The sequence below is a fragment of the Mirounga angustirostris genome, unplaced genomic scaffold, assembly GCF_029215605.1.
Source record: "Mirounga angustirostris isolate CCGP_5_RB_7025 unplaced genomic scaffold, mMirAng1.0.hap1 SCAF_13, whole genome shotgun sequence".
In the NCBI taxonomy this organism is placed as follows: Eukaryota; Metazoa; Chordata; class Mammalia; order Carnivora; family Phocidae; genus Mirounga; species Mirounga angustirostris.
In genome coordinates this window covers 78,895,372-78,909,331 of record NW_026991721.1, presented here as the reverse complement: position 1 = coordinate 78,909,331, position 13,960 = coordinate 78,895,372, and the positions used below count along the sequence as shown (strand labels likewise).

The 13,960-nt window shown below is 35.2% G+C and overlaps 1 protein-coding gene across 3 annotated transcripts in view; it reads right to left on the bottom strand.

The window, feature by feature from the left end:
- The window catches only part of ARHGAP42 (Rho GTPase activating protein 42), a 319,552-nt gene that overhangs the window by 8,406 nt on the left and 297,186 nt on the right, over positions 1-13,960 (bottom strand). The window contains exons 25-27 of one of the 3 annotated variants that reach the window (XM_064577198.1): positions 11,717-11,858; positions 8,763-8,843; positions 8,497-8,539 (exon numbers count right to left, since the gene is read on the bottom strand). The gene's annotated coding sequence lies outside the window, so the exon portion shown is untranslated. Of the gene's footprint in view, positions 1-8,496; positions 11,859-13,960 lie in introns of all 3 variants that reach the window. The other 2 variants (XM_064577197.1, XM_064577196.1) reach the window with 2 other exon arrangements.

Genomic DNA, 13,960 nt, shown 5'->3' with positions numbered 1-13,960 from the left:
CTAAGTAGAGGTAATCCAGGAAGAAGGAAGAGGTTGTTGTTTAAAAATCATCTGATCTGGCTATCTAAACTGGGCTGAATTCACTGGATTCCTGTCTGGCGATTTATTTCCCTTTTGCTATGAAACTTCAAAATGTATTTCTTCCACGAACTAAGAAAATACTGAACTTACATTCAGAGGCTATTCACAACATTTTCACATTTTTAAAAACCTTTTTGCATAGAGTAAAATTACGTGTATCATGTGGAGCTTTCTTTAACTTATTGCTATGCTGAGTTATCTCTAAGTAAGTAGGGTTTACATTGAAAATGATTCTGGGATTAAGAAATGTCTACTCTTAACTTTGTGTGCATGCATGGATACATAACAGCAAACTCATGTACATGAACAATCTAGAGAAAATGTAACTAAGTACCTTTTACAAAAGACAACAAAAATCATCAATGCAGGCTAAATATAGAGGAAAGAGACTGGAAGATTGAAGGAAAAAATTTCAGTTCTAACCTGTACTCTGATACTTCTTACTGAGGTGGAGTGAGTTACCTAACCTCTCTGAACTTCATGTTTCCTACCTGAAAGATGAAGGAACATGATATAGATGTATCAAACATTTTGGAAATCTGAACAACAGTGGTTTAATCCAAGTTTTAACAGATTTTAATTTATTCTATAAATTCTTAGTAGTTATTGTCTTTGTTTAACCTCTTTGTTTAACTTATGTATTTCCACTTAATTTCTGAAAAATGCAAGAAACATTTAGTCTCTTTTTATTTCCTACATATCTATTAGTAATCTAATTTATGGTACTACAAAAATTTCACAAAACAACAACCCCAATTTTACTCATTTAATTATAAAATTGTATAGTATTAAATACTAATGAAATACTAATGAATCTTAAAATAGTGATACTTTAATTTGTGATACTTTCAAAATTTCCTGCATAAAACCTTGTCATTTTTTTCTGAACTTTATTTTCAGTAAATCTTAACTATCTTTTAAAAAGCAGTTTTTATTTGATAAGCAAAACCAATTTTTCTTTTGTCTTTCTTTCCATCTCCTCTCTACCCAGTCCTTTTACTAAAACCTTGGTTCTGAAAAACAAATCATCTTTTCCATTATACTTAAGACTGAATTTGACATTACAATTCAAAATGTCAATTTGCATTTTAATTCTTCTTAGCTATATTCAGACAATTCCATTGTTTTAACTGCTCAAAAGAATAAATAAATCGCTTCAAATCATACTTCAAGGATAAACTGTTCAAACAAAAATAAGGAAGCTTATTTTATTAAGTCAAACTTAATTGTAAAATAATTTCAACTGAATATTTTAACAGTACACATGCTAAATGTAAAAATTACCCATTTAAAAATCATCTTCAAAATATGTATGTTAAATTAATAGTGTCTTCTGTATTAATTTGGAAGTCATTATGTTTTAATCTGTTCTTTGAATCAGTATATTTTTCATTATGGAATTTTTTAATGAAATGAGAATATGTACCTTTAGAAGATGTATAAATCAATTCATCTTGTAATAAATAGCCATTTATCATTTAAAACATTACTATTAAAATGCAGTGTCAGTGCTGATATATTTTATTTATTTCTGCATATCAAATTGCTTATTATCACCACAATCTAGTATTGAAATTCATAGTTAATACCCAGATATGTGTTGCTTATGTTATACACTTATTCCTTTTTTTTCTCTCTCTCATTTTACTGTTTAAGACAATTTAAAATAAAAATAGAGCCAGAAGGGGCGCCTGGGTGGCTCAGATGGTTAAGCGTCTGCCTTCGGCTCAGGTCATGATCCCAGGGTCCTGGGATCGAGTCCCATGTCGGGCTCCCAGCTCAGTGGGGAGCCTGCTTCTCCCTCTGACCCTCTCCCCTCTCATGCTGTTTCTCTCTCGCTCACTCTCTAAAAAATAAATAAAATCTTAAAAAAAAAAAATAGAGCCAGAGGGTCATAGGACATTAGAGTGACATAGGTCTCTAAGGATCATTTGGTCCATGGCTTCTTTAACAATGGTCCAAGGACAAGATTTGAGGGAGCTTAAATCCCAACAGTCGTGTATACTTTAGTGTCTGCAGGTACATGTGTTTTCTATCACTTTCATTAACTTCTCAGAGGGGTCAGCAATGAAAACCATATTAACAAAGAAATTAATTCCATCATCTCATTTTGCAAATAGATAATCTGAGATTTAAGAGAGTATGTGACTCATCCAAGGTCGTAGAGGATATAAATGTAAGAGTTCGAGCCAGGCACTGATTTGTAGGTCAACCACAGAATGTTACTGATTTGGTAGAGCCCCCAACAGATGTGTGTTTTTAGCTGACAAAGAGGCTGGTAAATTGTGGGTTCCTTTTAATTTGTTCACATGGAATTGAAGTAGTGAATTTAACCTTCCACTGAAGTTAGCACTATGATGTTATTATGCTACAACTATAATGTAATTATAATTTGTTATCCATTTTATGCCTTAAAATATGGATTTATGAAAAAATAAAATGAATTTCTCATATTTCTGAAAATAAATACAATTGTTTGGGGGCACAATTAACTTCTGATCATTCTCTTTCCTCAATCAAAATAAATGATAGTTCTATTTTTAACTTTTTAAGGAAACTCATACTGTTTTCCACAGTGGCAGCACCAGTTTACATTCCCGCCAACAGTGCATGAGGGTTCCTTTCTCTCCACATCCTTGCCAACCCTTGATGTTTCTTGTGTTTTTTTATTTTAGCCCTTCTGACAGGTGTGAGATGATATCTCATTGTAGTTTTGGTTTGCATTTGCCTGATGATAAGTGAGATGGAGCAACTTTTAATGTGTCAGTTGGCCATCTGGATGTCTTATTTGGAGAAATGTCTGTTCTTCTGCCCATTTTTTAATTGTATTATTTGGTTTTTTGGTGTTGAGTTGTATAAGTTCTTTATATATTTTGGACACTAACCCTTTATCAGATATGTCATTTGCAAATAACTCCCCTCCTCCCCTGCCAAATACAAAAACAATAATTCAAAGGGATACATGCACCCCTATCAATAGCCAAATTATGGAAGGAGCTCAAGTGTCCATCAATAGATGGATGGATAAAGAAGACATATATAATAGAATATTATTCAGCCATAAAAAAAGAATGAAATCTTGCCATTTGCAACAAGAGGGATAGAGCTAGAGAGTATAATGTTAAGCAAAATAAGTCAGAGAAAGACAAATATCATATGATTTCACTTATATGTGGAATTTAAGAAACAAAACAAATGAGCAGATGGGGGAAAAAGAGAGAGAGACAAACCAAGAAACAGACTCTTAACTATCCAGAATAAACTGATGGTTACCAGAAGGGAGGGGAGTGATAGGTGAGATAGACGATGGGGATTAAGGAGGGCACTTGTTGTGATGAGCACTGCATGTTGTATGGAAGTGTTGAATCACTATATTGCACACTTGTAACACTGTATGTTAACTGTACTGGGATTAAAACAAAACAAAAAAAACTTAATTAAAAAAATGGTAGCAGTAAGCATTTCTGCTCCATTGATAATGATCTTTAACCTATTCACTGGTAAAGGTGTGGAATCTTTTACTTTCTTATTCTTTGGGGTAAAGGGGAGAAAAATAGAAACAAAAGTCAGAACGAAATTTAATCAATGGTTTATCAGTTTTGGAATTTTACATCTTATCTACAGTCTTAAATCATAGGCTTTAATCCCAGTGTTAAGAATTCAGAATAGAGACAGACTAGTGTAGACCAAAGGAACTTAGTCTGGAGCAGTCTGTTGTAGTTGGACAGGTTGACTAAAAAAATATCAAGTCAAAGTTACTGCATGAAACTCCTCATAGTTGCAAACTTTCTTCAAAGTCTTTGGAGAACAAAAGCAATGAAAAAGTCAATAAAAACAGAAAAAGTACTTACATATCTATTTGAGAACTTCATATTTTAAAAACTACCGTGAAGTTAATTTAGCTAGAAGGAAGGGGCTTAAGACATTTCCCTTAAGTAGGAAAACTACCATCATTTGACCATGTCATTAAAAGATGTTAAATAAGAAAAATAGGAAAGATTATTGAATGAGAAAGGAAAATCTAGAACTTGAAAAAATATTAATCATGTAATATCATATTAAAAATGCCTTAGTAAATAAATCTTGTCCCTGCAGTCATTTGAAAGGGCATTTCATTTAGGAATTATTTAATAGCTAGTTCTTTCTCCAAACTCTGTTGCTGCTATTATGACTTGTTTCTTTTCCAAATAAAAATGTCAACATCCAAGGAACTCAAACATAGCAGCAATGTACATCAACATAGCAGCAACTCACTTCATGAGGGTAGCCTACAGAGAGAGAGAGAACCAGAACACCAGAGTGCTTGAGAGCCCCCAGGGCGGGGCAGGGGGGTAGTCCCACAGCAGATTGTGGTCCCTTGTAAGGTCATATTGGATTCACTGCCAGGAAGAGCAATTGAAAGGAAATGTAACAAATTAGCTTCTCAATTAGGATAACAATGGTTTCAGCTTCCTACGTACAGTACTTTTACAACTCCTCTATGTTCTAGCTCTGAAGGTCAATAAGCATTCCCATGAATCTCTGCATACTTATATCAAAAGTACAAAGTGAACTTTGGCAAATGAGGTGGCTCTGGGTTAGCTGGGCTTTTTAGATTGTTACTGTAAACAAAACCTTTTGCTAGCTAATTCCACACTATTGTTCAAGAATTAAAGAACATATTTATAAATGTCATCCAAAGACTCAGAAGTGATCCCAGAGAGTTTTGAAAGTGGAGATTTACCTTTTACACACTGAAAACTGCTCTTTCCTTTCATTCTTTCTTAAGCCACCTTCCACGTGTCTACCAGGTACTCCTGAACTCAGGGCCAGGCTGCACTGGCCTCCCGTACTCCAGCTGTTTGCGGCATACCTGTACCTGTCCATGCTCACTCCCCATGAATCCATTCTCAGGGCATTGCCTCATTAGGAAGTTGCTGATCAGTCAATACTCTAAGAAGTAAATAAATAGAATACACCTTCCTGTGACATCTGTTTGTTAGAGGGAAGCATGCCTCACCCATAGGAAATGGTGTGATTTCTGTTATCAGGTACAGGCCTTTTGGGGAGAGGTTTTTGGAAAGTAAGATCTTAGAATTTAGGTTAATAAAAATGTATTTTTGAAGGGTCATTTATTCTGTATATGATGGTGTCTATGACTAGAAATAGTTTGAGAACACCTGAAGTCTAATGCCTCTCCAATTACAGCTACAAAAGAAGATACAAATATTTTCCAATGAGACTCAAAGTATTGCATATATCAATGCATCTGGATCCGTCAGTGGGCCCTGATAACACTTCTACATAAATCTGTATTTATTCTTTTGGGATCTGTTTGAGTTTTGGCAAGATAAATGAGGCAGTAAATGTATTTGAGAGTCCACAATTCATGTTTATTGTTGGAAATGTCCAAACATCTTACAAATAACAGGCTTTAGGGCAGAAAAGGGCTGGGACCATTCTGCTTTGCACTTTGAGTAAAAAACTTAAAACTTCAGGAAGTTTCAAAGGACTCAAAATCAAACCTTGACTTTTACCTTTGAGAGGACTGTGGGTGCAATTAGTTGGGTTTTGGGAGGACTAATATAGTCCAGCATGAATTAGCATTCAGCTGAGAGCACCATTGTTCTACCACCTGCTTTACCCATGCCTGGAGCTTTTGGTGAACTTTTTTTTTTTTTTTTTTCTTAAAGATAAAAAAGGGGTGTCTCAATTAGAAATATGCTTTTTTAAAAGTACCTGAGTCCAGGTAATCCTTGCATTCTGTTACATAAAAGAAAGTTTTAGTACTTGTCAATTGCCTATGTGACCAGGCAAACTGTACAAATGAGACATACTGAATTAGGTCTAATTCTTAAATTTAAGACAGAAAAAGAGGGATAAGAACAACATAATCGATGATAGAAATCTCCTATGAGTGTCAGAATACTTATGTTATCTATATGGTTCGCATTAGTGTGTCCTCCTTTGATTTGCTATTCGTTTTTCAGATTTTTTTCATCTTTTAAGGACTGACTCAAAATGTCCTTTCTCATGATCATTTTCCTAATCTTCTTAGTTAGAAATAATTTCACCTTTTTAGGAAGACCTGTTAAAATATGGCAGCCACAGAAAGTTCCCACTAAAGACTAGGGAACACTGGAGAGGCTTTGCTGAAAATTATAGGTCCAAACATTCCTTAGTTCTGCTGCTCCTAAACAACATCAACTCTTTATTAAAATAGCACATGAACTATCTATAAGCTCTATGGAGAGTTTTTAGTAAATGAGATTCTTAGCTTAGTAAGAATTTTTAAAATTTAAGGAAATTTAAAGTGCAAATATTTGAAGATATTCCTTCCTATTTCATACTATTTCTTCTACTTATCTATTAACATTATATTTCCTATAGGATTACTGTCTCATAACAAGGTCCAAATACCTTTGAGGTTGAAAGCATCAGAAATAAAAATAAAATAAGTATTAGATTTTTTAATGAAATAGAAATAGTAATTCAACCTATGCCCCTAAATAATATGTATGGAATCTTATGCCATTAGAACAATTTAATCTAGCGTGTCTTTTTTTTTTTTTTCATTTTTTCCAAGCTGCAGCTGAAATATTAAAAATTCCTTATATTTTTATTGATTCTACCATTTGCAAAGCTTCTACAATCACTATCTCACGTGCATTATCTCATCTGGAAAAGCATCTTGGATGGAAAGCAAACATTTTATTTTGACCATATTCAAAAGAAGCACAGAAAATGAAACTCAAAGAGATATTACACCTCATCAAAGGGCAACTAGATGAGCTGAAGAAGGAAATGTGGTCTTGACCTCTCTCCTGGTCCAGTTCCCCCTCCTCTTTTAGTTCCATGTTTGCTCAGAGGCTATAGCCTCTTCTTTTTAAAGTGGATCAGTTTGGAAAATAATAAGTTTTCTCTATTCTGAAGTGTTGGGGAGACACTGGCTGCCAGTCAGGCTGTCTTCTACAGAGAATTAACCCCTGTGAAAGTGTTTTTTAGAATTTTGTTAAAAAATGCAAAAAGCTTGAAACAGGTATATGTAGTAGTGTTGTTTTCCTCCCCCACTGAATAAAAATTTTGAAAGCCTGGTATTTGAAACTATGTTTTTTCATCCTTGCTGTCTTACCCAGCAGTTCTAGCAACATGGAAGATTCTCATTTTTAATTTGACTTTGCACCTGAGACTGCACACCTATTTTATTTATATTCTGTAATGCATTTTTTAGGCAAATCAAATGATACTGTCAAGAAGCCCAGTGCTCCATTAGCCTAGTTCTGGCAAATGATCAACAGGAAAATTATCAGTCTTGGTGGAAACTCTATTCCTTAACTAGGGATAGAAGATTCAACAAGAATCTATAACTTCCCGGGCGCCTGGGTGGCTCAGTCGTTAAGCGTCTGCCTTCGGCTCAGGTCATGATCCCAGGGTCCTGGGATCGAGTCCCACATCGGGTTCCCTCCTCGGCGGGAAGCCTGCTCTCCCTCTCCCACTCCTGCTGCTTGTGTTCCTGCTCTCGCTATCTCTGTCTCTGTCAAATAAATAAATAAAATCTTTAAAAAAAAAAAAAAAAAAGAATCTATAACTTCCCATGAGAGGTACTGCTTCTGAAGAAAAATTAAAAGTCTTTTAAGATTGTTGTACTTTCTTGTTATTGCAGTTCCTTTTTTCCACATCTTTAAAATTTAGGTAATACCTATTTTCCACAGTTGATATAAAGAACTAATAATAATAATAGCTACTATTATATTAAGTACTATTTAATGTAATACTAATAATATATGAGGTATCTAATTAGTATACCCATTTTACATGTCAGGATATTGAGGTTTAGAAAATCAGATTTAAATCCGGAAGTGCAACTTCAGAGTTCAACCACTATGCTATCTGAATTCTAATATAGAGTAAAACCATCAATACAAGGTGGCTTTTGGAAGAGGAAAAAAACCCAAGTGGGAGAATTCTATGAAAATGTAAAGATACAGATAGATATGTAATATCTAGATATTAGATATTAGATAGATATTACATAATATATGATATATAAATGTATAATGTATACATAATATGTAATGTTATGTATAATATATTATAATATATAAATGTATAATCTAAAATATACATATGTAAATATGTATGTATATAATATATTATATAATATAAATGTATAATATAAATAATAGATATATAGATAGATAATACATAGTAATATATAGATAACATATAGTAATAGGTAGATAATATAGATAATATACAGATATGATAGATATGTAGATGCATAAAATATATGGATAAAAATGTGATATATAATTTATAGAGATATATAATATGAAGTACTTATCCAGACAACAGAAAGTTTCTCTCTTTAATTTTTATTTTTTATTAAGCCCTTCACCTATCATTTATGAGGAAAGAAACAAGCAGCTTACTCACAGTTTCCTCTGTTGAATTGGAAGGAGTCCAGAAATCTACATATCTGAATGCAATTCCCAAAAGAGATCAAATAGCATAAGGTTTAGAGCAGAGTCAGAACCCAACAGACCTGATCTCTCCTTTTTTTTGCAATTGCTACTCCCCACCACATAATCCCTCCAATCTACTCTGTAATAAATAACTCCACGCTATGAGGAATTTGAATTTTCCAACAGTTGATTCTAATAGATTTAACCTATGTTTCAGAAGTGTTTGTCAAATCCTACCTCAGCGTAAGTGTGTGGCTTCTCTCGCTAGGATGAAGCAGCAGCAGAGAACTCTCCTCTCCCCAGATGATGCTCCAAAAACTAAAACAAAAAATAGAGATCAGGACGAAAATGTTCAGACAATAAGATTTCAATGAAGTGTTTCATATTCACAAAGACCTGACTATACTGACGACAACTGGTCCTATACCTGAGGATTTCAAACTAAAAGATGCTGGACAGTGGGTAAAAAAAAAAGAGTTTTTTTCTGATGTCCCAGTGAGCCTATTTTAGATTACTTCTTTTAGATATTCATGTTCTTGGCCACTTCCTGGTCACATTCAATCATCCTTACTTTACACACAGAGCCGATATATCCTCTGCCTACTCATTGTTCCAGATGAAATAAGGCAACTTCCTTTCAACACCTTTTATTTGGCTGGGCTCTCCTGTGTTTTTGTTTGTTTGTTTGTTTGTTTTTAATGGAGCCTGTTTACTTGTAAGGTAAATTAAGAAGTTGTGCTGGAGACAAGAACCTCAGATATTTGTAAGAGTCTCCTCAGCCAACAGGTTTTCTTAAACTAGAAGAAAAGAAAAATTGAAGCCCTGCCCTAAAATCCACTGAAACTCAAAGATCACAAACCAGTACCCACTAACTACATCCATGGTTATGTTGTTTGGTCCAACAATCTTTTAACATTCTGAAGTATTTGCCATTATTTTGAAAACAAAGTTTTGCACCCACATTCCTGGCATCTCTTTAAAAATCAGAAAATCTAAGCCTACATTTTTTACATAACAACAATCAGTTTGAGCTTCAGAAGTTTATGCCCTCCAGGGCCAGTACTCTGTAAATCACCACAGAGTTACTACTTCACACCTTTGTATTACCTGCATGAACTTGTAGGTATTCAAGCTTGAGACCCCTGCTAACCCATACGGCTTGGCCACACCCCTTTCCGATGCTTCTATCTTTCATCTCTTCAGTTTTACTGGGGAGTCCTGTGGGACAACTACGCTATTTTATAAAAGCTTCATAACACACTGTAAGATGACTATTATCTCTATTTTTCTGAGGCTTACAGATAAGAGTTGCACAAAATTATTATTTTTTTTCTTAAGATTTTATTTATTTGCGAGAGAGAAAGAGAGAGAGCATGAGAGGGAAGAGGGTCAAAGGGAGAAGCAGACATCCCCGCTGAGCAGGGAGCCCGACGTGGGACTCGATCCTGGGACTCCAGGATCATGACCTGAGCCGAAGGCAGTCGCTTAACCAACTGAGCCACCCAGGCGCCCAAGAGTTGCACAAAATTATACAACCAGGTCTATGGCTTAACAACTAGGTCTATTCCAGCCAGGTTTTCTGGCTCCAAGCCCAGCCCTATTTCCATTAAACTACAATTCCTGTGGGCCAGTGAATCTATAAGAACAAAATGTCCACAAGTATAAGCACACATACTGAAATACAATTTACACTTATAATTAGCAAGTCAAAATGTTATGTAAAGCTAATGAGATATATATGTCTTCCTTGATAATGAGGGAATTGAGGTTCTGCACAATTGCAGAGAGCAACATTGGACTGGAGCCTAGAATGTAGGGTTTCAGACCCATCCATAACATTCATTCATGTTGTCACTCGAAAAAGTCTCCTGTTCATTTGGACCCTTCACGAGTGCTCAACATTCTATAAGGGTCTCTGGCCATAAATGGTGACATCCCATGTTCAGAGGCCTTCTACAGAGCCCCTCATCTCTGTCACTCCACTACCCCTAAATGTTCTCTTCCTTCTACTTTCTCCTTGGCCTTTCTGTCTACAAACCTATCTTGCCCATCTGAAGTAGAGCAATGCTCTAAAAAGTGAGAGGAGAAGGGTACAAAGAAAGCATTTACTGTATAAAATGCACTGTTTCTAGTTGAACTGTGTTGCTGTGAGCTATTTGTTGCAATGAATAACTTCTTAAGCAGATTCATTGTATTCTCATGGAATTATAAACAAAATTTATTATGAACAAAACATTCATTTTTAAGGTTAAAGTTTACAACTCTATAATATGTAATTGGATTGGTGATTTCAGCCACTGAACATATAAATGGAAAGAAACATGACTCAGTAAAGGTTTAAATGTATACATTTATACACCATACATATATATGTTAAGTCATATCTCACAAACAAGAGTTTCTGGTTCCTTGAAGGACACACATGAAATTAGCAGTACTCAGCCACCATGTATGTTAAGTGTGTCCTTTCTACATGATTGATATTCTTTAGTTCTGCAAATGGTTTGGTTTAATAAAATGATGAGGAGGCAAGGTATTTCATTTGACTGACTATGAAAGAAACTTTACTACCACATTTAACCAAATAATGGGTATTTCTCATAAAACAACAATTTGGAGTTAATCCAGCTTCCATGATAATATAAATGTCCCAAGCTCCTTCTTGCTTTTATTTTTATGGCACAAAATGATTGCTCCACTTCCATCCATTTTCCAGGCAGGAAGAATAAGAGGAAAATCACAAGGAATAGGGGGTAGCAGTAGCACTTATTACAAAAACAAAACTTTCCCAGAAACTTTGCATTTATCACTTTTACTTATCTCATTGGCAGAAACTGTATCAGATAGATTCCATATTGCAAAGGAGTCTGAGACTTTTTCAACTATAGAGTTTTTCAAATCCAAGTTTTTATTAAGGAAGGAGGGAGATCAGACTTTGGATAGGCAACTTATGCAGAGCTCCTGCCCTAGGCAAATATAATATGATTTTATAGAGCTCATAGTCTAGTGGACCACAAATAGTTAATGGACAGATGTAACCAGGCACTATCTGTTTCAGTGATATTATAATGCAGGATACAAGGCAGGGGATAAGATCCAGAGTCTATTTCCTGAATTTAGCACACCCTAAAACCATACACATACTCAGCTGGAGGACACAGCTCTTCTTTACCTTTGAGGATTATACTTACTTGTGTAAGTAGCCAATCATACCTACTTTCACATTAGTCTCTTGGCAGCTTTTGGCCTCATGGAAAGCTACTAGGGCAGCTCTTGGGCTCATAGCCTTTATATTCCTTCTCCTGAGGAACACTGTTTCCAAGATCTGCAGGTCTGCAGAAACCAAGTTAATTAGTTAACATAAAAATTCAGCTACATGTAACAGAAAACAGAGATTTTAAACAAAATGGAAATTTCTCTTTCACGTAATAAGCAGATGGTCTATAAAGGATGGTAGTTCTGCTCCATGAAATCATGCAGGGATCATGACTTCTATCTTGTTGCTCCATCAAATCTAGAGAGTGTACTTATCTGTGTGGTATAAAATCACCCACCTTCCAAGAAGCAGTATGAAGGAATTGGGGACAGTAAGAGCTTGTCTCCTATCTTTAAGAACCAACAATGAAGTTGTATGCATTTATTTTCTTATTGCATTGATTGAAACTTAGTAACATAGCCACACACAACACCAAAGAAGGCTAGGAAATGTAATCTTTATTTTCCAACTGTTATTTCCCTAGCTAAAAGTTGCAGTTTCTATTACTGTGAGAGAAAGAAAAACCTTAAGAACAATGGGAAACAACCAACAGTCTTTACCATACTCAGCTATAAAGCAGAAGAACTCAGGTATTTCCAATGCTATGGTCCCATAATTATTATTTCAATTGTCTATTGCTACATAACAAAACATGCCAAAATCTAGTGGCTTAAAGCAATTTATTATTTACCATAATTTTATGTGTCAGAGTTTGGGGAGGCTCATTCTCCTAACCCACAGAAGTTGTCTGGCCTCTGGGCTGGGTTAGAAGGTCGAAGATGGTGTCACTCACATGTTTAGTACTTTGGTGCTCCTTTCTGTGGCCTCCTTCTTTCCCTCACATGGCATCAAGTAATTGATTAGACTAATCCAAACTACTTTGCAGCATAGTGGCTGTCTTCCCCAAGCTGCCAAACTGTTAAAGTTAGACCAAGAGCTGCCATAGCACTTCTACCACATTCTATTAGTTAAGGCAAGTCATAAATCCAGTCTAGATTCAGGGGGAGGATTAATAGCTTCAGTTTTTGATGGTGGAGAGGCATGTACATACAGGGAAGGAAGGAATTGATAGTGAAGACTGCCACTTCTTGAAGAATACCTACCACACTCACCAATCATAATTCAGAATTTTGATTCTTCCTGCCTTGTCCATCCCCACCCACAGAAAGTAGAGAACAGTTGGTCTGTTGGTAGGTTGGTAATTCCCTGCTGTTTTCATTAATCAAGTTTTTTTAAATTCAATTAGCCAAAATATAGTACATCATTAGTTTCAGATGTACTGTTCAATGATTCATCAGTTGTGTATAACACCCAGGGCTCATCACATCACATGCCCTCCTTAATGCCCATCACCCAGTTATGCCATACCCCCCCACCTCCCCTTCCACAACCTTCAGTTTGTTTTCCAGAGTCAAGAGTGTCTAAAGAACTCATTAATCAAATCTCATAAATACTAATGAAGTCAACTCTTTTAAAACTTCTGAGAGGCATTTGGTTTATTTAAGGTAATGTTTCTCACCTAAACAGAATTTATAGCTATGTATTTGTTTTTAACATATATTAGGGAAAAGTGGCTAACACACCTACCACATATTTCATATATATTGCTATGACAAGACTAAAAATAAAAAAACCTAGTCATTGTCCTAGATTTAAGTTGGTTGTCTTAAGTAAATAATATTAAGGTTATAGTTGGGCATAGCAAAAATTATATAGGGGATACATGACACCTGAAATTGGGAAACACTGGTTTAAGGAAAAAAGCATTGAAGTTGGTTTGAAAATATTTAGTGCAAGTCCTGTTCTACGAAGTACAACCATTAAACCTCTATAAGTCTTAATTGCTATACTTAAAATAAGATGATTATATTTCCTATTTTGCAAAATCTGGAGAATTTTAAAAGTGAATTAATATGAAGTTTAACTTGTAAAATTTAAAACACAAGGGCGCCTGGGTGGCTCAGTTGGTTAAGCGACTGCCTTCGGCTCAGGTCATGATCCTGGAGTCCCTGGATCGAGTCCCGCATCGGGCTCCCTGCTCGGCAGGGAGTCTGCTTCTCCCTCTGACCCTCCCCCCTCTCATGTGCTCTCTCTCTCTCATTCTCTCTCTGTGAAATAAATAAATAAAATCTTATAAAATATATATTTAAAAAAATAAATAAATAAATAAATAAAACAC